We start from the raw sequence: 25,666 nt of genomic DNA, 5'->3' as shown, positions 1-25,666 counted from the left end.
TTGTTTTGTTTTCTTTGTATCTTGAATATTATAGGATATTTGGCCTACAATTTGAAGCAACTTGAGTGACAGTTGTTGGAAATTTTATATACAGAAATTTTACATTTTTATATACATTTTATATACAGCCAAATGCACTGCATTAGCTACAGTCATACTTGTATATTTTAACACTGCAATCCTCAACAATTTTCACATTCAGGCTTATGAACACGAATCAGCATGCCTATATAGACATTCAATTAATGGCTAACAGATATTATTAAATTTATGCCCATCCCAAGTACATTATATTTCATTTTTTCTAGTTTCAGTAACAACATCAATTCATGAATAATTTGCGTAAAGACAGGTGGCTTTGTCTTTCATGTATAATATGAAGCTTAGCGAACAGAGAGGCAAGAGCAATTATATTTTGTAAGTCGGCCCATTAGACCCACCCCTGTGGAATTACCCAAAAGATGGCAGTAAGTGAATTACCTTTTAATGGTTCGCAACACATAACAGAAAACACCCACCTATTCATCCATCTGTTTTCTTCTGCTTATCCAATTTAAAGTCATACAGGGGGCTGGAGCCTATACTAGTTGCCATGGTCCGAGAGGGAGTTGAAATATTTCAAATTAGGTAACATTAGTCTATGTCTATAAAAAAAATAATTAAATACAAATGCAAAATTCCCCCATCTCTTAGACTAGTATGCCACTGGGTTTGCAATGAATTAGGAAAAATAAGTAAAATCCAACAATAATAATAATAATAATGATAATAATAATAATAATAATGATAATAATAATAATAATAATAATAGCAAAATCCAATAACAATTATGTAGGAATGATGTTAAGAGGTTGAAGATAAAGCAGTTTGCACTCAAAGAATCTTAACAATGTTGTTTAATTAAACATGTACAAGTAGTTATGTCTGCCACTGCTTTCATATGCCCTCTTATGGCCATAATATAGGAATGGTATTTCTGAGATTTAAAATGCATCTGTTTTTGCCATTTTAAATTCTCATGAATAATCTCCTCTGTGGGCAGAAGCGCTGCCTAACGGCAGAATATTATGTGTTTAAACTCAGTGAATCAACAGCATTGTCCATAGACCAGGAATATAAAACTATTTCACCTTTCTAAAAGTTGCATGAGTAAAACAAATTTCATGAAAGACATTCTTGTTAATCCCTAAGGATTTGTGGGACATCTCAGCCTAGAAGTCCTTGTCTGCCCTGCAAATTATGTAGTTATCTCTTTATTTATGATTTCATTTTTACTGTAGTTTTCTGGACCTTTAATTCACCCCATCAGCAGCAGAGATCAACAACAAAGGGTACTGGTGGCACTTCTTGACTCATGAAGGAAATTGTATGTAAATTACTTTAAATATTGCCTCCCCTCTCACAATACAGAGCACATTCTGCAATCTGAATGTAATAGGTAGGCCAGTTGGAACATGTGTACTTCTTAGGGCTACATTTCTTAGTGAAATGCCCTCTGGTGTGTAGTGAAAGCTTGGTTATTCGACTGATAATGCATGTCAGTCAAGGCACGGGGGTGGGGGTCACTTGAAAGAAAGAGCTTGATGTGCTGGCAGTCTGCTTCCTTGCACTGTTTGTTAATCTTTTCAATCCCGCCCGAGAGATATAAGATATTATATTAGATTGTTCAGACGATCCTGCTGAGAAAACAAATCGCTGGTTAATGATCTGAAGTGGAAGGAGGATAACAGTTATGACAGGACAAAAGGGAGACAACCATGACTTGATAGGCCACTGCAGAGATGTTTTATTAAAGAAATGTAATTGTTCCTTTTAACATTTGCTCTTAGATCCTAAGCACAAAGTTCCCTTCTGTTTTACAATGAGCAGTTTTTCACAAGATTAGCATCCAACAGCTTTCCGTCCCATTTGTCTACTGCGCCGTCATGAGGTATTAAATTGGAGCAGCTTCTATTACATGAGGTCAGTGCTGCTAAATGATCCCCTTTCAACTAACTCATTCTCTTCCTTCGCATATCCAACTTCCAAAAGAACACAACAGGCCACTTTCCATTTCAAGAAATCTGACTTTTACTTGTTGGCTACCACCACCTCTAACTAGTCACTCTTCCTTGTCACTGAGCAGTGTCAGAAGCCAATTGTCACACTTCAGAAAGCTTCGAGTTTCATTCCAGCATCCTTTCATAACACCTCGGTAACCACAGCCAATATTGTGTCTATCTTCTTCTATTTATGGATCGAGAAGCACAAGAAGTAAATGATAGGGAAATGCAGTGTGTCACACACAGAAACTGAAACACAAACTGACATGACCCTGCACAGCAGTACATATCTGATGTAGTGGATCTGTATTTTGTTCACAAGAAGGCAAAGATAAACTATTGTAACTCAATCTGGCAGTCAATCAGTAGTTTTTTTTTTCATCTGACTATTATCCAAATTGTCTCTTAATTAATTTTGATGCTACTGCAGATAAGGAGGCAGTCTGCTTTCCTCCACCCCAGAGACAAGGGTTACGTCTCCTGGGTCCAGGTACGGTTTGCCCACCTGGGGGCAGGGGTACCCGGACCTGGGATATAGAGTATGTTTGGGGAGTGTGAATGTGTGTACAGTGTCTATTTGTGTCTGTCTCCACGTCAGGTGAGTGCCAAGTATTTGTTTGTGTATATGACCTGGGAATGCACGTTTGTGTCTGCGTGCGCCTGTTCGTCTGTGTCTATATGTCAGCTTGGGTCTTAGACTCCACCTCTCTGGGAACATCTCAGGCTCTCCGAGGTATGGAGACCTATCTCCCCTCACCACACTCCCTGCCAGTGGCTGATGCCCTCAGACGTTGGTGTGTTGGTGGTTCTGGGTGTCTGGGGCTGGGCGCTCATGTATATACCCACTCACTCCTGGTGGCCGATTGGCGGGGCCTGGCGCCTGTGTATGGGCTCAAATTGTGGTCATAAATATTTTGTACTTGTAAATCATGATTTGTATGTGTAAAAAGAATTTGTGTGTGTGTAAAAAAGATTTGTATGTGTAAAAAGAATTTGTGTGTGTGTAAAAAAGATTTGTATGTGTAAAAAGAATTTGTGTGTGCGTAAAAAAGATTTGTGTGTGGACTCTGCACTCAAGTTTCAAGTTACAAGTATGAATTTTGACCCTATTTTTCTTCCTTTCATCCGATTGGTCAATGTCATGTCAATCACAAATTTAACTATCCAATCAGTGAACAGATGGGTTTGGCAGTCAGAGGGGCGCTTTTTTGAACTGCAGGTCCTTGAAGGGTGATACAGTTTGAAGCTGGAGGATCTCTATATAAATATCCGATAGATGCTAGGTCCCCTAACTTTCAGTAGCTGTTGAAAGGATAAAGTTGTGGTATATCAGTGGTTAGAAATACCATTATTACTTTAGGATTAGTTTAACACAAAGTCAGGGCTGACCCGGGAGCATTGCTGTGAGTCACAGTGGTGCGCAGCATAAAGGTCCTTTCACATCGGATGCAGCATGTACTGCTAATGCTAACTGCTAACTAAAAGCCAAGGATCCAGAATTTGTTGCGCTGGTTGCTGAGCTCTGTGGGTTTTTGCAGCAGCTCTACCTGTACTAGATGCACCTGCTCCTTGTCGTTTCTATCTCTGACTTTATGTCCTCTACAACAGTTTATGGGTTTTTTTGCTGGTTCTTCAAATGTTCAATAAAAACATGTATGCTAATTCATAACGAAGAAAGATGATGAAATGAAGAAAAATAGGGTCAAAATTCATACTTGTAACTTGAAACTTGAGTGCAGAGTTTCTCACATATTTTTTGGCTACACATACAAATCTTTTTTACGCACACACAAATTCTTTTTACACATACAAATACTGATTTACAAGTACAAAATATTTATGACCACAATTTGAGCCCATACCTGTGGCCCGGCTGGGCCCCTTCCGGGGGGTGGGGTGCCTTCAGGCCTCTGGCTTCTGGGCCTGAGGCCCGGTCACCTCTGGCACAGCTGGCCCGCAGGCACGTCACTACAACCCCCTCTGGCCTCTGCTCCATGGCTGCTGGGTGACCTCTCATTTGGGGCTCTCCTCAGCTATTCCCAGGAGGGTGGCACGGTTGCCCCCCTGGTGGTCCTCCATGGGTCCTCGTATTCTGGGGCCTCTGGATGTCTGATGCCTGGATTTCCTCCATACCTGCTTCATCCCCTGGGGGACAAGGCTATGGCTCCTCACACTCCCTAGCAGATCGTTACATGGAGAAACCTTTTGAATACAAGGTGTGCACACAGGTGTACACACGGGTGTTCACAGACACAAACTACACCTTTCTTGGCTGCCTCAAAGCACATTGTGCGCTGTCGATCTTGCGTACTGCACAATAACATGTAATATTTAGTATCTACTGTTAGCTAGTTTATTGTGATGGTGTTGTATTTATTATGTTGCTCTTTCTTGTTTGTTTTCTCTTCTGTTTTTCTTATCTCCATACAGGTGATCCAGGTGTTTTGTTTGTTTTTCTTTTTTTTTTCTTCCACCCTTTCTCACCATCTCTTCTCCCCACTATTTTTCTTTCTCTCCCTCTCTTTCTTTCGTTCCTTCTCCCTGTCCTATCCCCCAGTCATGTCTGTCCTGTCTGTAACAACCAAAAATCAAATCAAATAAATACATAATTATAATAAAGGTCAATCAAATAGACCAATATGGCAAGGCCATGATGATCCAATTGGTAAAGTAAAGCCGCATGGCATCTTTCTTGGCCTTCAGACAACAATTCTGATGGCTAAATATCCAAATGGGACAGCAAAAAAAAAAATAAAAATAATAATAACAATAATAATTTTGATGACCACTGTTACCCTCAGGTCCCTTGACTAAAGACCTGACCTCAACAACTATAAAATAATAAAATCAGCTCAATGGAACAAACGCACTAAGCAAAATGCCTCATAATCTGACACTGATGACATCCATGATAGAGGAGCTACTGTAACTTACAGACATCCAATTTCATAACATCATCCATGGCTAGCCTCAGTCCAGCAATTTCAGTACCTATCTCTCGCATTTCTTTCAGTGGCCTTCAAAAGTAAGCATGTTCCTGGAGTTTACTTTATCACAGTCAAAGGCAAAGCATCATCCATTACAGAGGCTGTTTTGAAACCACTGGAGGTTCAAATAATAAAGTGCATGATCAAAATTACATCAGTTGAACAGCTGAATATGGTTTGCAATCAGAAGGTCAGTGTAAATCCATACAAAGTTGCCCAGAGTGATCGCCTTTATTCCAAAATGAAACATTTGTATGCTGATAGCAGGGGACTTTCCAGAAAGACAATAGCCCATCCATAGGGCACAAGTGGCCATCTAACAGTTTGAGTATAAAAATTAATTTTGATTCCACACTATGACCTTCACAACCACAAGACAGAAACTCAGCTGAACAGCCACAGATTTTAGACCAATGGCGACACGCTCCACAACCAACATTAAAGCAGCAAATCTCTGAATTAATGAATCAGTGCCTAGATGTATTCTCACTTGATCATCCAAGACTTTGCTAAGATGCTTTATGTTAGTGTTTTCCTGAATTTGTGACCCATCTATAGTTTAACATAGAGAATCACACACCTGCATATAAACATTGCCATCTTTTCCATGCTTGCTATATTACTATAGACATCCTTTGTACAGGATTCTGTTTAGAGAACCAAAGATGACTGTGGTGCATAATATGGATAGTTTGTAGTTTGTAGTTTGGGAGTTTTATGTGGCTTCACTGATTTCTGATCCCTACACTCTCTCATTATGGTTGTAAGTTCACAGTTTTCAGTTGTGAAGCAGGCATTTCTCTTTACATAGCAAGCAAATGGCTCATTGGCATCAACAGTAAAGAATCCAAATATTTCCACACAGATGCTGAGTACAAAGCACTTTAAAAAGTCAGACACCATCACAGACTGTATATTTTGAAGTGAAAAGATATTAAACTTTGAATAGCTTTTATTTGTTAAAAAAAATCAAATAAAATCTGTCAGTCCTTGCACTCATGCACTATCCATTATATTCAGAGAGGAGATATTGTGCCGCATATTGTATTCTTACCTGACTTGCAAAACATGTAGATATGCACAGAAGCAACTTTTTTTCAAAGCGTAGTCTGAGTTTGCTTTCATATTTTGTCTAATTTAGTTTCAATATAACATTATCAAGTCCATTCACATTGAGCCTACTAGTTAAAGAGTTCTGATGGAAGGACATGAAATCCATCCTGAAAGGCCCCGGGGAGTATTTTTTTGTTTTAACTCTTCAGAAAAACATTACACAGTCAGCAGAATGAAACGATAAGGGACAGATGAGTGGGTGGCATAAAATGATTCATCATGGTCTAAATTCACTTTTTTGGTCACTCTGAATCCTAATGTTTTGGAGCAATTTATGCCATCCCTTGGATAAATTGACTGTAGCCCTCAACTTCAGTCTAAGGACTCAAAAGGCAAATGCACCACTGGCTTGCTGTCAGAGTACTACATCCCAGCGTCTCCACAGAGGTTCCTTAGCATCACTGCAAACTCAGACAAACATGTGCCCAGCAGAGTCAGTACAACAGAAGAGTCCAGAATTGTGCCTCGGGGCGAGCTTTCATGTACTAACTTAAACTCAGTCATGCCAGATGACTACTGGCTACTCCAAGCAAGAGCCAGTGCTTTGATAAAGCAATCCAGACCTGTGGGATGTCTGAGATATGGGTTTAGCAATGTGATAAATATTGAAGTTAAAAGTTCAGCACAGTTCACCGCTCAACAGTGATGGCTAGTTCTAAAGTAAGTTTGTTTGGGTTGGATGTTCATCGGCTCATTCCACCTGGCCAGAGATGAAAAATCAGAGACTGATCTGTAATAGTCTGGCAATCTTGCACATTTCTCCCTCACTGCCGGTTTCCACAGAAACACATACTTTTTTTATCCTCTTTGTGGCTTGTGTCTCTCTCACTCTGTATAATTTCATAGCTCAGCAATAATGAGATAAACTGTTAATATTTAAGTGGGGGGAAAAACTCACTTGATTCCAACATTATAGGGCTACCAATTGGCAAACACTGACAGAATGTGGCTAAAAACCTGCCTATAGTGCTACTGAGAGATGTCAAAAGGCTGTGTAGGGGGAGATTTTCATTTGACAGTCACCAAAAGGCTGGACACGTATTTTCCTGGACTTCCTTACTGTGTGCCTCAAACACCCTCACTAAAAAATAGATAAATAAATAATAATATATGGCTCACATGCTGAGGTCAAATGGGTAGATCATAGAATCGGAGAACTGCTAAATGTTCCCAATTAGGATTTTTTTTAAACTAGTTAGGTGTTTGTCTCAACTCTGAGCCTTATAATTATTAAGAGTTATCATGTGAGATCTGCTGTACTCAAAACCTAAAATCCACTGAAGAAACAGGTGATGAACACAAGATTTACGATGGAAATAATGCAGCCGAGGGTAAATTCCTCTAAGCTTGGTAAACTACCACGACTACCCATGGTAAATGCAACATTTCTATAATCTCTAGTCTATTTGTAACAAGGTTTTAACCTTTGCCACAGAATCTACAGCCTCCCATTAGGAAATGGGATGTGTTTGAGGAGCTAAACAAAAAGAAGTTAAGAGTAAAATGATCCCTAACTGCAGAAAGTGTTTTCACTGAATCTGACAATTTGCTCAGCAGTACTATCTCCAATTACTATACTACATAACTCAGGCTGCAAAACATTATTTTCAGCTTTGATTAATAAGCTGATTACTGTCAAAGCTAAAAAAAAAAAAAAAAAAAAAAAAAAAAAAAAAGTGTACAGGCATGTTTTCTCCAGCCAGGAGTCTAAAACTGTTCAATGTACTCCTGGAAGATTGAAACCATTGCATTGTTGACATTTCTTTTGACCATAAACATCATATAAATGATAGTAGTAACCAACATGACGGTGCTGTTTGTCTGTGGAATTCAGTTTTGAAGCCTCATCATTGGCAATCACCACTGGGTTTTTTTTGTTGTTTTTTTCGAAGCTAGAAATGGGAGTGCAGAGCCAGCACAAGCTAACATTAGGTCTGGATAGCTCAGCTGATTAACAAGGTGCATTTAAGATTTATTGTGATACTATATATTAGTAGCGAAAAACAGTTTTAAAACCAAATGTTTTTACCTGGAAAACAAAATTACTCTTAAAGCAGAGCTTTTTTCCCGAAGTTGCCAACTTAGGGAGAAAATTAGTACACTAGATGCACTTTGTCTCTTCAGACGATTCCAGTATTTTATGTTGCCTTGATATACAGTTATGAGGGAGAAAAGAGTATATCCTTAATGCTTCCATAAGAATTAAGAGGGTAAAGCAGCAGTCAGCAATGCTGGTAACCACATTTGATTATCAGCACTGATCATTGACCATGTGCAGTCCTTTTGGGTATTTAAGGAGCTATAACAAACTATTTAGACAAACAAAATATATTTATAAAAGAATCTCCTATAGATTGTCCTGCTCAGCTGCAGGGAAGGGGTGGTGCAGTGGGTTCAGGGGTGGTGCCAGGGGAGGTGGGCGGACACAGCTTAAAGCGATGCTGCCTCCTGTATTTTAGTAGCACGCCAGAACCTGAGGGAAGAGAGTGGTCCGAGAGCTGACACTGGGCAGGACAGCTGGAGCCACACAGCAGCCCGCAGGGAAACTGTGTAAACAAGTTCCACTTTGTAAATAAAGGCACTTAAACGCATCAGTTGTGTCAGTCTGCGTGTGCTGGACTTCATAACCAGGATAAGTGTTACAACCCCTTTAAGGTTTCTTAGGTTTTAAGTACACCAACTGTGTAATGCTATCATATCCATATGACCAAAGGAAATGTAACAAGTAACTTTATTCACACAACATTTACATTTAACAGCTTACAACAACTTCAGAAAAGTCCAAATCTTATGTCATATCTTATGTTATGTCATACAGTGCAACTTCTTCATCACATTTACACTAAATTACATTTGAAATTCCACATAGCTTTTCAGGCCCTCAGGATCTGAGACGATATTCGCAAAACATCCCAAGGCAAAAAGAGGCTCCCCACTTTTTGGAGTTGCATGAGTAATTCACAGAGCCCAAAATGATCTCCCAAGTCTGACAGACAGAGGCAGTCCAGAGGGCTTCCAATAACTACAGACTAATCAACATAAAGACATTTTTATAAGGGTCTTCTATCACTCACTTGTCTCACGCTTTAATTTCTTTATCAAATGTATATGAACCCCCTACATGTTTTTTTATGTTCTCTTTCTATTTTTTCCATCTTAGTTGGTACTTACTCAAGCAGGATCACCACACACAGCTGTTTGTGTAGTTTGTCACATAAAAATTTTGGATATAGTGTCGGTAAATAACATACAAGCAATTTGGTTCACCTACAGAAATTGCTGCTGACTCAGGATTCTGAGAACAGCTGTTTGTGTGAAATGAATGGCCCCAAAACCTCAGCAGAGCTGCCAATTAACTTAAGAACATAAGTACTGCAAAGTATCATTTGATCAAAATTTTACAAATAACACATTAATAAGCTTTTAAAAACTTACTGTACAGCCTGATAAGATTTACCGGCTGCAAAACACATCAGTATTGGTGCATATGTTGTCTGATAGGTTTCACAGTAGAATCGAATGTTTGGGATAGCCCTACAGAGGGAATGGTGATCACATGATCTGTCCAGCAGAATCACTATGAATCATTTTTCCAAACTCTCAGGACAGGAGTCAGAGCAGCATCACAGCCGAGCAGACAGTTGTGTCAAGTGTTGTCTTTACTGTAAATTGCAGACTATTCTGAAATACACTGCTGAAAAGTTAACAAACTAGCTTTCCAGTGACACCACTGAATTATATTTACAGCAACCACACCTGCAAGTAGTTGGAGTAGTTGACCAACTGGCCTTCCAGATTTTGACCATACAACAATCTCAATCCTTGGGTGACTAGCTTCGATCACAAGGCGATGCACAAATCACCTGGTCGGAGGCAACCCGTCTCCAAGCAATCACTGACTCTAGTCATTCTCAGACTGGCAAAAGTTTAATCTCATTTCTAAATGCAGACAAATTGCCAACACACTGCAATCAATATGAATCAGTCTCAACTAATGAGCACAACAAATCTGTGACATATGTCTTTGCAATATGGGGCTCAACTCAGTTTGTTGAAAAATGGTTGTATTCTTGTTATACTCTGTTTCTACAAAGAAACAAGGTTGTGGAGCACCTATGTCATTTGGCAGTTATTTGAGGAGGAATTTCTGAATTTCCCGTTCAAAACTGTGAGGTTCTGTCTAGACTGTTGATGCAAATAGATAATGTGAATTTTTCTGCATGCAGAAAGGAACAGATTTGAAATGGTTACAAATTTATTACAGTTAATTACTATATTGTCACAAACAGACTGCATGCAATTGGCAACCTGACCCCTTTTAATTGCAAACTGAAGCAGACAAATAGATTGACTTTGCCATTTTATCAGTCTTAACATACTAAAGTCCCTGTGAAGATGACAACAGATTGCAAGTGGTTGCAGACCTTTTCAGCATCTTCAAGGCCACTAGATCAAAGCTTCACTGCATATAGTCACAGTGATTTTGGTGCTGTGGTCTCAACCACACTTTCCCCTAGTGTGACTATAGCATAAAGTACAATGGTCGTATACTGGACTTAAAAAAGTGTTCAGTCATTGTCTAAATTAAAGAGAACCATCCATGACTAGGACACAAATAAAAAAAAAATACAGATAAGACAAAAAAGAAATGCTTTCATGACTATTTTGGCTTTAGAATAGTCTCATCTAGTGTAGAATGGTGCAGGATAACTCAATCAAAAAAGAAGAAGAAAAAAAATTGGTTTATCTATTCCATGCAGCTAAGTTTGCTTCATGAGCTACTGTGTATAAATGAATCTTTCAAGTTAAATTTTCCAGTTGGTTAACCTATATTTTTCATTCACTGGAAGTTTCCCTCAGGCGCTTTGGGAAAATATTTCAAGAAGGGTTTTGACAATTTCAGAATGTTCTTGCATGAAAAAGTGAATGCCAGGCAAGGAGATGACCATTCATTTATGCAGAGTGTCATTTAATAACCTTTATCAGCCCTTGCGGAGGTATCCTATGATTTTTTTTTAAGTATTTTTAAACATTTGTGTTATTTCTGTGCATCCTCATTTGGTAAAACAAGCACAACATTCAGGTACTAATTTAAAAATATGTATAAAAACAACAGTCCCTGTAATCCATAAGTGGATTCTTACATGAACAGAATAATAATTGGAAATATATTTTGCTGGAACCTTTGGCATCCTTGGTCTGGCTTGGTCGAGGTAAACAACTTTTTATAATTTAGGAAGAAACAATTATTCTGCATATAACTAAAAAAAAACACCTACCCACCCTCCCAGCCCCATCTATCCATTGGCATGCCACTGAAACAACATTCAGAGGGAAGCCAAGAGGATACTGTATTCATGTTGAGAAAACCTAATATGTATTGGCATAATTTCTGGAAGCTGTTTATGTATTCCATAGACAATGAAGCTGCTTCTGAGCGTGATGCCATGCTACACACATTTGCCACTATAGCTCAAGGTGGCACAGTGTTGCATGAACACAGAATACATTTGCTGCAACCAAGTAAAATTTCAAAAAGGTTGGAAAAAATTAAGCAGTCTTTTACTTAAAGTGCCAAATCGACCTACAAGATGTCTTGTTGCTTTTTTGAATCTCAAATATTGGTGTTGGGATGCTCAAACAAAGGTTATTTCATTTTAATAAATTAAATTTCAAATTGGATGAAGTATTTTGACGTTAGCATTAACTTTAAAGTTTATATTTATTCATCTATAAAAGGGGATGGTTAGCTTGCATGTTGGTAAGTAATGTGTGATTAAAATACAGTTACTGAAAGGAAGGCTGTCCTGATTTTGATGATGAATTTAGTACACATTTGGATTTCATCCTTATTCTGGTCTCCACAGTGTTCTCTCATTATGTGATTAGTCCCCTGTGTATGCCAAATCACCTGTTTATGTTCCTTGTGGTGCTTCGTTGTTTGTGGTTAAATGCTTGCTCTTCATGCCTGCTTTGGACATCACTTAGCATTTCAATCTAGACCCTGAACTCTGTTTTGTAGACTGTTTGCATCAGCTAAACAAAGCCTTGCTTTTGTTTAAACTATTTCCTTCCTCCATTTAGGTCCTCTTTATTCCATCCAGCCTTCATGGATGATACTTCAGATCCCAGTTAATGTCAAAAACAATGGATCATGCATGAGTATGATGCTGCACATCCACTGTCTTCCAGATATTTCATAATTAAATGCATATTAACATAATCAGTTGCTTTTAAAATCAATCTTTTAATCATCACAATGCTTTAATTTGCTTACATTTATTTTTTTAGATCAGAATGAGAAATAATGACTATACAAACAAAGTTTCCAAGTAATTTTGCCAATTTAGGGATTGAGGAGGGTATAAATATCTGATCCTTGAACCTGATCCTTTTTATTGTAGAGCATATATAATAGCAGCTGCATAGCAAGCAAAATATGCGTTACAGCTGTTCCTACTGTTTACTGCTCAGTTGTGTGAGTAAAACTCTCATCTTTGCTAAGAGCCCCAGACCCTTCAGGAGGACAGTATCTAGCCAAAACAGAAACTAATTGGTGTTGTCGAGGGCAAGTCCATAGCGTATGACTCATTAAGTTTAGTTTTAATGAACTAGTGTAGTGCATGATTAGGAGTGCAGGACAAAGACCCTCTGCCCTGGCACATTAGTGTGCTTTATAGTCTGACGAGTTGGGTTCTGAAGTGATCGGGGAGTTGGTAAGCACTTTCTGATGCTATGCATACATTTTTAGTGAACCTGTATTTTTCAAAGTGAGTAGAGCGAGAAAACTCATGCTCCAGGTTAGTTTAATGACAAGCTTTAATGCCCACTTCCTTATCAAATAAATCAACAGCTGAGGGTAACAAATAATGATAAAGTTTACAAATGATTTGAAGCAAAAAAAAAAAAAAAAAAGATAGAAAAAACAGCTAGATTTTATGCTAATATGCTGACGTTAGTGCTGGTTTATGTCCCAGCAGTTGTATGATCTGTGTACTTTGCTATCATTATACGAAAACACATACATGATGTCTTTACTCAGCTTACATGCACATTTTATTTGAGTAGATTTGGCAGTGAGGTTGCTAGGCAATGAGTGGTTCAGTTCTAAAAAGAAAACGAAGATTTACTGGCAATTAGTTGGAAATGAACATGCTGGCATTGATTTTCCTCCCAAATCTACTTTAATTACGGAGTGTAATGTTAGTCTTGCAGATCTCTGTAAAAAGATAGCTGACTGATTCCCTCCCAGAGCACCTTGAAGACACTTTCAAGTACTGCTGAAACCTCAGCTAAGCAAATTAAACCCCTCATATCAGCAGGATCGGAGGAGGTTGCTGGGAACACTGAACCTGAGATACTGGGACACCACTGGTGATCTAGTTTAGACAATGTTTGAGGTGAAGATTCACAAACCCCCAGATAAAGCCTCTTAATCTCCATCTTGCTCCTTCTTGGTTTCTATCTGCCTTTTCTATCTATCTCTTCCTCTGCAGGGAGGAGAAAGCATCTGAGCTCATTACATCAGCCAATGCAGGTTGGGGATTAAAAATGAAGCTGTGCTTTAATCAGATAAAGACAGTAAAAAATGTAAATAAAGAAGAATGCATGGCATAGTTTAATTTAAAAAAAAACACTACCCTAACAACAAATAATTAATTCAACAAAATTAACAGAAATAAATATGCCAGGAACATATTTTAAAAATACCAGTAACTGCCCTGTCCCACAGATGAAGCCAGAGTCACTGGGGAATGCTTGATGACTACAACAAGGGAGCGCTTGTTCCGTGGCTGATTTCTTGTTATTTTGCATTTCTCACACTTGCAAACCCAACACACGCACACACACACCGTGGGTATGGTGACACACACTTATTTTATCATAGCTGTGGTTTCAGCTTAAACGCACAGGACACAGACCCTCCCGCTCAGTGGTCACTCCGCTGTCTTCCTCGACTGTCACTGAAACATAAGAAGAGTCACAATCAGTCACTCGTCCCAAACACCTGTGCAGCCCCGCCTCCGCACCGCCCCGGGAGCTCACCGTGCCACCCCTCCCCTGCAGTGGGCCAGAGACCACACCCGCACCACACCCCGACCTGCTTTAACTTGAATATGTGCAAAGCAAGGATAATAAAGACATGGATGAGCAAATTTGATGTGAAAGAACTTGACTGGCCTGCACTGTCTTGATCTCAACCCAACAGAAGAGCTTTAGGATGAATTGGAGCACAGACTGCAACCCAGGCCTTCTCATCCGACATCAGTGTCAATCTCACAAATGTGCTTCTGGAAGAATGATCAAAAATTTCCATAAACACATTCGTAAACCTTGTGGAAAGCCTTCCCTGAAGAGTTGAAACATTTCTAGCTGCAAATGGTTGGCTGAGATCATGATAAAAACTATGGATTAAGAATGGGATATCACTTAAGTTCATATGTGTGTGAAGGCATACAAGTGAATGCTTTTGGCAATATGGTGTAGCAACAACACATCTCCTTTTTAAGTGTTTTCTGTGTTTTCCTGAACAGATGGTACCTGTGTAGCAGGTGAAATGACCATGTTACACTCAGACTAGTGGAGTGTGTGATGCACTGAGCAAGAGTAACGATAGTAAAAACCCAGCCTTTGCTATTTCTTCTCTGCTTTTATCTCAGTGCTAACCCACGTCCACAGTTTCAAAGTGAAGCCTACAGCACCAAGATGCAGAGTGCTTTCATACATCTGGCATAAAAGTAAAAGAAACCACTGATCATACTACTGTGTGCCATTATTCACTGTCGTTCCCTCAGGTCCATCTCACGGGCACTGAAATTTCTTGAAATCGTACACACGCACAAACACACACACACAGACACACATATTAAAAGTTCAATGAAGATAGTAATAAAGACATCTTTCCAGCAAATAACTGATACTTTTGATCATAGTTTAAGCATTTATGCTCTAAGTTAACTATACATGTGCACCAATTCTTGTCCTTGTTCGGAGAGATCATTTATGTTCCATCTGTGTAGACCACGGGTCCTTGGGTTTTGTCTAATAGTGAGTCAGAGGAGAAAACCAGGGCCAATAGTGTGAAGGCACTTATTAACTACACTTCATGGGCTGTCATGTTTAAACACAACACCGCATCAGTGTGTGAAATCGATGCAATAGCTCAATAGTTCAATAATCATTTCAGAGGTGTAATGATATGTAGCACATTACTATAGAGGTATTGACTGCAAGACTTTCTCCAGTATTACTCAGTAAAATGGCTGTCCAGCATTAATGTTACATAGGCTACACACTGATACTGTGTACTCTCTACCTCAGCTATTCAGGAGCACTACAGATACTGAAGCAAGGTAAGACTGGAGTTCAGTGTGTTTAATGAATAGTGATGCAGCATTAGTATTCACCGTGTGCAGACAAACTGGCTTCTTTGTAGGCTCTCTTCCCTCTCCATTTGAATGACACAGAGAAATCAAAAGAGCACCGGAGAGGCACAGAGGCCTTTCATCTGCCACCGAGCAAAAGCAAGTGAAAGAACAGGGCAGAGAGTTAGAGGAACCAAGTCACTGCTTCTTCTCTAGATTATCTTTTTTGCTGTGCACACTAGCCAAAATCTTCTATGGTGTCTGGTTTGCTTTCTGACTCTAGTCATATGCCACGCTCTGTTTGCACAAAAAAATGGAGGGTCTTCAGAGGGTGATGACATCAAGCTGAGTTCAGAGTTGGAGTTTAAGTCACATACCCTCTAGAATTACTGTTTTCTAAAACTGAGCCGTTTTCAAGGGGTCACCTTACACTTATAAGCTGAAATGTTTGCCTACTGCTTTAATAATGTGTAAATTATAGAAAATCTATACTCCTTATCGAGTAAGGTGGGATTGAGAGAGAGAGACTGATGACTGCCGAGCATACTTCTCAGACATCTGAGACAGGGTAAAAGGTGTTCATGTCCAGCCTTTTATGTTTAAAATAATACAGAGTGCTATAACAGAGCTTATCTATATGTGCTATTGCTAATAGTAAATTATCTTTATTCTTAATCAGCGACATAAAGCAAAATATAGGCCTGAATAATACGTTAAATGAGAAATTAGATGAGTAATGAAAATGTTTTTCAGTGTCTGAATTTTGTGGTGTGAGTGAGTGACACCAAGGAGCCACTAATCTAAGAGAATGTCAGACTTTTTAAATGTATGATTTAATAAAAGAAATTGTACTGAGTGTGATCAGCAAAACCAGAGTTTTAAAGAGAAGTAGTTTAAAGAAAGTACTCTTATGCAACTGGATTAAAAGGAGATTATTGTTAAGAATAACATGTAATGAAGTGCTTTTGAAGTTTAATGTTTAAACTTTTAAATTGTATGTTGAAACGTCAGATAGATAGAGAGAAGATGATAAGATGTGGCTAGACATCAGGTGATTAGATGTTAACACATGATTAGATGAGATGACATCTGGCCTCACCAATGGTAACAGGTGATGTGACGTCCAGTAAGAAATAAGGGAGAAAGGATGACCAGGTATAAAAGCGGTTCTTCCCTTCTTCCCTTCCCTTCCCACCTTCTGCAAGATGAGCAGGTCAGAATCACAGCAGAGGCAGCAGAAGAATCAACTACTGCTCAAACTGTGAACCTGCAAATTGGTTTTGTAGTTTTCTGCTTTTTTCTGCTTATTTGTGTCATGTTAGATTATAGAATCAAGAGGATTTGGATTTTCTCACAGTAGGTTAATGAGATAAGCATAGTTCAGGTGATTTGAATATTTTATATTAATTTTATAATTATTATTATTATTTGATTCTACTGTTTAATAAAATAACCTGCAGTTAAGGTCTAAATTGTGAACATTCCCTTTTTAACCCTTTGTAAAAACAGTTAAAAAAATAAATCTGAGGTTACGCCAGCTCTTTAAAAAGTAACAGAGTCTTGCAAGTAAGGAAGTAAGCCTGCAGTCTAAGTGCTCTAATACGGTGATATGGTACAATGCGGTCTTTAAGATTGGGCTTCATTACTAAAGATGTGGGGAATTAGTTTAAATTTGACTCTGGATTCAACAGAGACCCAATGAAGAGAAGCCAATATGGGATAAACATGGCCTCTCTCATTCCAGTCTCTGTCAGTAGTCACTGCAGTATTCAGGATCAACTGAAGGCTTTTTAAGGAGCTTTCAGGACCACCTGCTAATGATGAATTACAATAATCCAGTCTAGAAGTAATAAATGCACGAACAAGATTTTTAGCGTCACTCTGAGACAGGATGTTTCTAATTTTAGAGATAATGGGCAAACGCAAGAAAGCACTGATTGCATTAAAGGGCATATTCTAATGCTATATTTTATACAAATGCAAAACTTACTTTAAAAAAAAAATTATTTTAGATATTTATCACATTTTCTTTTTTCCCGATTGACAAGACCTGGTAGAACAATTCTTCAAAAAACTACCAAATTTCTTATACGAATTTCCTAACCAAAAGTTTAATGATGAATGGACTGGATAGATGAATAAAATAGTGGATTGTTTTCTTAATATAACCATTTTACCACAAAAGACTTTAGCTACTTATATAAATAAAAATCAAAAGATACAGTTGAAGTTATTTAAAAGTAGTTTTTAACAATTCATCTCACAAAAATGTATAGACATACACAACTTCCAGGATTTGGTGGAAGAAGAAGACCAAAAACAACCAAAGTTGTGCTGGACACATTGAAGAGGCTGTGCCAATCAGCATTTGACCAACACAAGTAGTGTTGATGTGGCACAGTGTTGAAAGAAGTGTGGAGTAACTGATCTATGGCTATTTTTGTTCTGCTGTTGGTCCTTTAGTTTAGGGCCAAAGAAGAAGCCATTATATTCATATAGGGATGTCGGTGTAATGAAGTGAGTGCTCTGCACTGCAGTCATCCCTTTTGTTTTTGTACGCTTTCAAGCTCACTTTTCAGCCAGTCAGCATTCTTCCTATACAGCCTCAAATAAATAAATAAATAAATAAATATATGCATTATAAATATAAATAAAAGTGAATTGAACTTATCTTTGTATAGCCAAATACTTACACAACGAGCCACAAATACAGCACTCAAAAGTAATACCAAATTTAAAAGTTCTTTTGAGATTAAACTCGAAATACTATTTTGAGAATATTATACTTATATACATGTATATCTGTGCTAAAAGAGAAATTATTTCCTTGTTAATGAAACAGATTCTGGAGTACAATTTCACTAAGTCATTTACACAAGTTGTGGCAGTTGTTTGACTCAAAATGATAGCTTTCTCCACATTTTGACTTGAAGCAGTATTTCAAGTTTAATGTCAAGATTTCAACTTCCTTCTCAAAATGAACAATTTTTTGTAAGTACTGTAGAGATGGTCAACATACACATCTAAATATCAATTTGATTAAACTGCAGGACACTTCACCTGTTGGCACAACCAGGTAGTGCAACAAATACAGAATACATTACATTGCCAGTTAATTTATATTTGGTAAAATTAATGGAACTTAATCAAATAAGAATATTTGTCACCAGCAACTTAATTGATATTGACTTGTAATAAAACTGCTGATTTTAAGGTTCAACTGAAATAAGTGGAAAAATGATAACTAAACTTAAATCAAGAGAAAATGACTCCTGAAATAAGTAAGTTAGTAAGTAAGTTACTCTGGTGTTGTTGAAACTCCTGAAACACTTCAGCATTGATAGAAAGTGCCGCTCCCTCATTCCTCGTGCAGACACCGGCATGCAGAGAGAACTTTAACAAGACAACAGACAAGATTAATGCTAGCCTGTTATCAAGTTACCCACAGAATGAGCATTAATTAGTAACAGCTGATATGAGCCACCACTGGTAGCATTTGGCATTTTAATCAGTGAAAGGGACGATTAGAGACAGATGAATGTGGTAAGCTGCTGTCAATGTTCCATACACTGATCTTTGATAATGATAAGTAGCAGCACTGTTTAGAGAATATATTTGCAAGCCTGAAGATCAAAACTCACCTATGCATCCCCCCAAAATTTCCATAATCAAACTTCAATTACAGCTCTCTTGTATGCAGTGAAATGCTTGCAGCATAAAGCTCAGCAGGGGTAAAGAATAGTGTTTCAACACTAGCAGCCTAACATGAATGAAATTACAACAGAGAAAGAATCAGATTTTAATCATCTTAATTTTAGACCATACTGATCCATTAAGATAAGCTAGGATCTGCCCTTACACTGGTAATTTTATACATTGCACCAATCAATCCTTGTTTACCACAGGCCAGCTCCAAGCAAAGATGCACATCACCTGAATATATCTTGCAAGTTGTTACTTTTAAACCACTTTGTGTATTTAAAGTTGTTTAGAAAATCATTTTTCTAAATTCTGTGATTGTGTTCAGCTAGAACGAATTCACTGGACCCCTGATGCTCCCACAGTCAACCACTGGTGTGGGACATTTTTATACTTTGAAAGGTTTGTGTTTGATTTTTGTTTTGTGGCCACATCTCTAATTCCAGTAATCACAACAGATGTGTTCCATTAAAAAAAACAAAAAACAAAAAAACAAAATCAAATGGTTTCTTTATTTGAGACGCTTTGCTAGGTGTTTTCAGCAGCAACCTTAAGTTGAAGATTGTTTGTGTGTCGTTGTTGATTTAGTTGCTACAAAAGCTTTTGCTGTCTCTGATAGGTTTATTTGTTTTTTGTTCTGTTTTTCAGCCTAATTAATTCCTGTAAGATTTCAGGGAACAGCTACCAAATACAGGTTTAGCAACTTGAATCAATTTCAGATCATTTATTTGCTCCATTTGTAATGGAGTAACAAGGGAACAGCCCTCACCTGACCATGAAACTACTTGGTTTGCTAACCTGTTTGTGCCTGTTTGCCTATTGTTGCTGAAAACTCAGCTTGTTTTGTTTTGACAGGAAACTTTAGCTGTCTTTGTTTTACAGGTGTGTCCGTCTCCCATTAACAATGATATGAGTTGGACAACCAGAGATGCTAGCAGCTTTTTTCTGATTGTTTGTGCATGCATGTTATGGATAAACCTCTGGACTTTCATGGTAAACTAATAGGGGACTAGTGTGCAAGGAAAGCAACATAGGCTTCTGGAGGAAACCTGGTCTTGTTAGGAGAGATGGCATCCATCCCACTTTGGATGGAGCAGCTCTCATTTCTAGAAATCTGGCCAAATTTATTTCTGAAGGTGCTGTAACCATTTAAGGATATAATTCATCCACTTTTTTATTCTCCCAGAAAGCCAGTTTGCTGCTCTATAAAAAAAAAGCCCTTCTTAAAACTAGAATATCTTACTATTTAGAGTGAGGCTGAAAAACTAGTTCATGCATTTATTACTTCTAGGCTGGACTACTGTACTTAATTTTTATCAGGATGTCCTAAAAACTCCCTGAAAAGTCTTGAGTTGATCCAAAATGTTGCAACAAAAGTACTGACAGGGACTAAAAAGAAAGGGAATATTTCTTTTCATTGGCTCTCTGTTAAATCCATAATCAAATTTCAAATCCTGCTCCTCACATACAAGGTCTTAAATAATCAGGCCCCATCTTATCTTTATGACCTTTTAGACCTGTATCACTCCATATCACTCTCAGACTGCGGGCTTGCTTGTAGTTTCTAGGGTATTTAAAAGTAGAATGGGAGGCAGAACTTGCAGCTTTCAGGCCCCTCTTCTGTGGAATCAACTTCCAGTTTGGAACTGTGAGACAGACACCAACTCTACTATTAAGATTAGGCTTAAAACTTTCCTTTTCGATAGAGTATTTATTAAGGTTGGATCAGAAGACCCTGAGTCCTTATGTCCCTATGCTGCAATAGGTGTATCTTTATGGGGTATTCCTATGATGCATTAGTGTTTCTTCTTCAGTCACCTCTCTCCATTTAATTACTATTAATCTCTGGCTCTCTTTTACAGCATGTCTCTGTCCTGTCTCCATCCACTCACCCCCAACTGTTCACGTCAGGTGGAGGTCCCTCACTGAGCCTGGTTCTGCTGGAGGTTTCTTCCTGTTAAAAGGGAGCTTTTCCTGCCCACTGTCGCCAAAGCATTTGGTCATAAGGGGGCATGTGATTGCTGGCATTTTCTCTGCTTTCTTGGTATATTTGTAGGGTCATTGTGCTACAAAAATAAAATTCAATTCAATTCAATTCAAGCTGCCGCTGGCTCTGTTCCATTGCTCTCAGAACAGTTACAATCTGTACTTTGTGTGGAAACACAGTTATCATTAGCAATTAACAAGCTTCAGTGATTTATCTTCATAGCCTTTTGCTACTTTCCTTTTGCTCATGACCTTGGCCAACATGTGTAATATAAAGAAGATGGAATATGTAAAAGATGTTAACAACCCCTTTAGTGCATTAGCAAGCAAACCTTGGACAATAATGCTGAGGGGACTGTAATTCTGACCATGTCTGGTCTAATAAAACACCCAGTTATTAAGGTGCAGTCCCTGCCGGAGCTTTAGATGTTTGACTGAATGTAATGAGTTGAAAACAGTCCACCTATTGACAGTTAACGATGTCACACACCGCATAAGCCTTTCAGTTGAGTTTTTTGTTATTAATACAATTTAATATGCTTTTTCTTTCAAATATGGAATCTTGTGTTTCTTAGCCCATGAACAACTGTTTTTAGGTTTTTTTTCCCACAGGTCAGGCACTACAAATGTTTGGCTTATAGATTATGATGCTGAACATTAAACACAATATCACGTATTTTAAATAAGCTCAACATATGCAGCTAAACATATGCAGCAGTAATATTAATCCGTTTAACGCTGATGGGGAACATTTTTCTGCAGAATAGTCATTTTTACTTTTGATATTTTATGCACAATTTTCCAGTAATACAGTTTTATGAGTAGTGAGGTGTCTTCTTTCTGTTTTATTGCTTCTTCTCCTGAAGGAATAGTTTGAAAATTTCCTCCACCAGTTGTCATAACCCACTAATAATAAATACTTTATGGTAATATAGTAGATATTTATTTAACTATAGAAGTAATAATATTTTACAATATTACAATATTTGTATATACAGAAAGTCCATGTAGAGTGCAGACAGACAGCACAAATGTTTCAATCTGATCCAATTTATCATATTAAATTGTTAAATATTGGAGGAAGATCTTTTTGTCTGAGAAAGAAAGCTAATTCACAGTGGCCTGATTGTTTGTGTATGAAAAAAAAACAGTGGACCGGCAGTTTCTTACTCAGACTCGGCCACCATCATCTCTAGGGTTTACAGAGAATGGTCAGAACACAGAAAACATCCAGGGAGTGGCAGTGCTCTGCTGAAAATACCTTGTTGATGCCAGGGGTCAGAGGAGAATGGGCAGAGAGCTTTGAGCTGATAAGAAAGAAACAACTACTCTAAATAACCACTCATTATAACTGAAATATGCAGAAAAGCATCTTTGAATACACAGCCTGCACAGAGGAGGAGCATATGACCACACCAGCTCTGAATCCTGTCAGCTAAGAACAAGAAACTGAGGCAACTCTTCATATTGAACCACCAAAATTGAACAACAGAATACTGGAAAAAACATTTGCTGGTCTGACAAGACTCAATTTCTGTTGCAATTTCTGCATGGTGGGGTCAGATTTTGGCTCTAATAAAACATGAAAACTTGGATACATTCTGTCTTGTATTAACAGTTCTGCTTGATAGTGGTGGTATAATGGTATGCGAAATGTTTTCTTTGGAGTACCACCTGAGCATCATTTAAATGCCACAGTCTACCTAAGTATTGTTGCCAACTTTGTCCATCCCTTCATATGTCTGAATTCTTTCTATATGTGATTAATGCCTTCCATGTGATGTGTGTTGTATTATGTTCTTTCACAAGATCATAAAAAGAAATTATCACTTTACTTTTTCACCTGCTGACTGCTAAAAGAATGTGCTGTTTGCACTAATTAAGCACGCAAAGTTAAAAAACTACATTGAACACCTGCATACAAGTGATGACTGATCTTGTTGATGTAAGCATCAAAACATGTCTACCAGGAAACCATGTATCTAATGGTTCTATAGACAGCGAAAGCAGGAAACGAGTGTTCACACTGTGTAAATTTATTGGGTCTCAAGATCTTCTTCTAGACTCTGCTCACACATTGAAATAACTATAATTTAGGTACTATATTGTTTGAACTGATACTGATGATGATGATTATTATTATTATTTTTAAGTTAATATGTTTTCATATTAATATGTTTTGGTCATTTTTTTTTAGTTTTTTCCAAAACACCAAAAGATGCAAAGTGCTCAGAATTACATCTAAACACAAAATAACAATAATACTTTTATCTTAATTATTTATTTATTCATTCAACTATCAACACTCCCATGGAAACACTTTGGAAATGTGCACCCATTATGGCTTTTTTAACACTATTGTTTCAGTGTATTCAGTCGGACTTTCTCTGCTTTGTTGCCTTGGTGGTGCAGGCTTCTCTCTTACAGCATTCAGTATTTTCTCTGCTTCACCACAAGATATGTGATAACATAACATGTGTCCTTGTAGAAAGACAGAGGGGATAATATGCTGACTGCACAGCCTTGTTAATTTAAAATTACTCAGATTCACTAACATTTAAACAATGGTAATAACAAAATCAGCTAGTGCGCACTTTTCGTGAACCCAATGGTAATTTTGCATCTGCGCATATTTAAAGGTAGGAGCGTTTCTGCACACATTCTGAGACATTCAGAAAGTTGTCCCAGGCGTAGCCAGTATAAAAGATGGATGTAACCACCCATTAGTTAGTAACCATCTGTTATGAAGCCAAGAGGCACGTCATCATGAATCATTGATAATCCTTCTTTCTCACTTTTAAATTGACCAAAATATCCCTTTGAATTCGATCTTAAACTAGTGATTGAGTTATGAATAGCATTTAACGAGGTCTTCTATACAAATGGGAGTATTTTTGAAGCCATATGAATATCCAGCTGCTGACAATTAAAAACAATGTAGGCTGAAGGCATGTCCATGTCGGCTTTATTTTTCAGATCCGGAAGCTGTGTCCATCTTTTATACTGTGATGGTATGAAAGAGTGGTTGATATAAGTGTACCAAAACCCCTGTTTTTCTATACCAGTTCATGTTATGCTGTCATGTTAAACCAGAGTTTAAAAATGGCCTTGTATTTATATAATGCAGTTCTATTCTTACTGAGCAGTGAAAATGTTTTTTTTACAACAAGCTATGTTCAACATTCATACAGCACTTTATTCTTTGTGCTTTAAGTGCTTTTTAATCTGTCATGTACGCATTCACATTCTACTGGTTTCATTTCAATTTGGTTTTCAGTGTCTTGCCCAGGGTCACTGTGATATGTAGACTGGGTGGACCCAGGATCTAATCCTGGGAAATACAGCAGCTGTAGCTAGCAGACACAGTGTGTGACAAACTGTTGTGTGTTTGATGATATTTGTTGAGCTGATGGAAATGTTTAATTTAAAATGGCCTTCCACATTAAAGTGTTATGCTGAAGTACACTGACCACAGTTTATGGGCATCTGCACAGAAAACACTGTTCCAAATGGTTCTGGCTCACTTTAACCCCTCAGTATAGTACAATAAAAGATTTTGTAAAGTTATGTTGTTGTTTTTTTCCTCTCTTAGTATGCAAATAAGTCTTGGTGATGGACACACCAATAAGATTGTCCTTTCTGCGTTACTGTTCCCTCCACTTGTGCTCAAATTCAGTTGATGTTTGAAGGGTCAGTGACATGAAGTTAACCAGCTTGTTTTGAAAATGTAAGGAGCAGAAAGTACACTCTAAAAAATGATTCATGGGGTTAGTAAGTAAAGCTTAAAATCAATAGCTTTTTCTGCATAAAAAATTAAGTTTGTTGCATGTACACATTGTAATCAGTTGATAACTTAATTTAATGAGTTGGTCGAAATGAAAATAAAGAAAACAGTCTTAGCTCAGTAATATATCGATTTTGAACAGACATTTCTGTGTTAACTTAACATGAAAGTGTATTCAGTTAATACAACTTAATAATCTCGTAAGCATCCTTTAAAAGCTGAGTACAAGGCTGACTTGCCCGGACATGTTGTGCTCTCAGACCACTGATCGAAAGAAACGGAGGCAAAGAGAGAAAGCGGAGAAGCGCCATTTTGTACAGAACGTTATCAAACGTTAAAGCTTTGTGGTGAGTACAATTTTTTGCCTTGTTTTATTCACAGCAGCTAATAACTCTAACTTTAACTCTATCAACACGCACTGCAAGAAATGCTTTTTACACAACACTAAACTCTTCCTCGGTGAGTGGTGGTGATAAGCTAGTAACGTTACACTTCTGGCTAACTTGTGAAGTAATTCGACCGTAACATTAGTCTTTGTTAAGTTTTGTTTTACGGTGGCAGCCAAATGGTGTTAATTGACACTGAGCTTCTGTAGCAGTAGTTTTAACTCTGCAAAGACAGGGTAATACACATTTTTCTTCTTTCTACTTTGAAATCGTTGCAGCGTTGATGGTTTGACCAGCAAAAGGC

The sequence above is a fragment of the Oreochromis aureus genome, linkage group 22, assembly GCF_013358895.1.
Source record: "Oreochromis aureus strain Israel breed Guangdong linkage group 22, ZZ_aureus, whole genome shotgun sequence".
NCBI lineage: Eukaryota > Metazoa > Chordata > Actinopteri > Cichliformes > Cichlidae > Oreochromis > Oreochromis aureus.
This window is presented reverse-complemented; position numbering follows the sequence as displayed.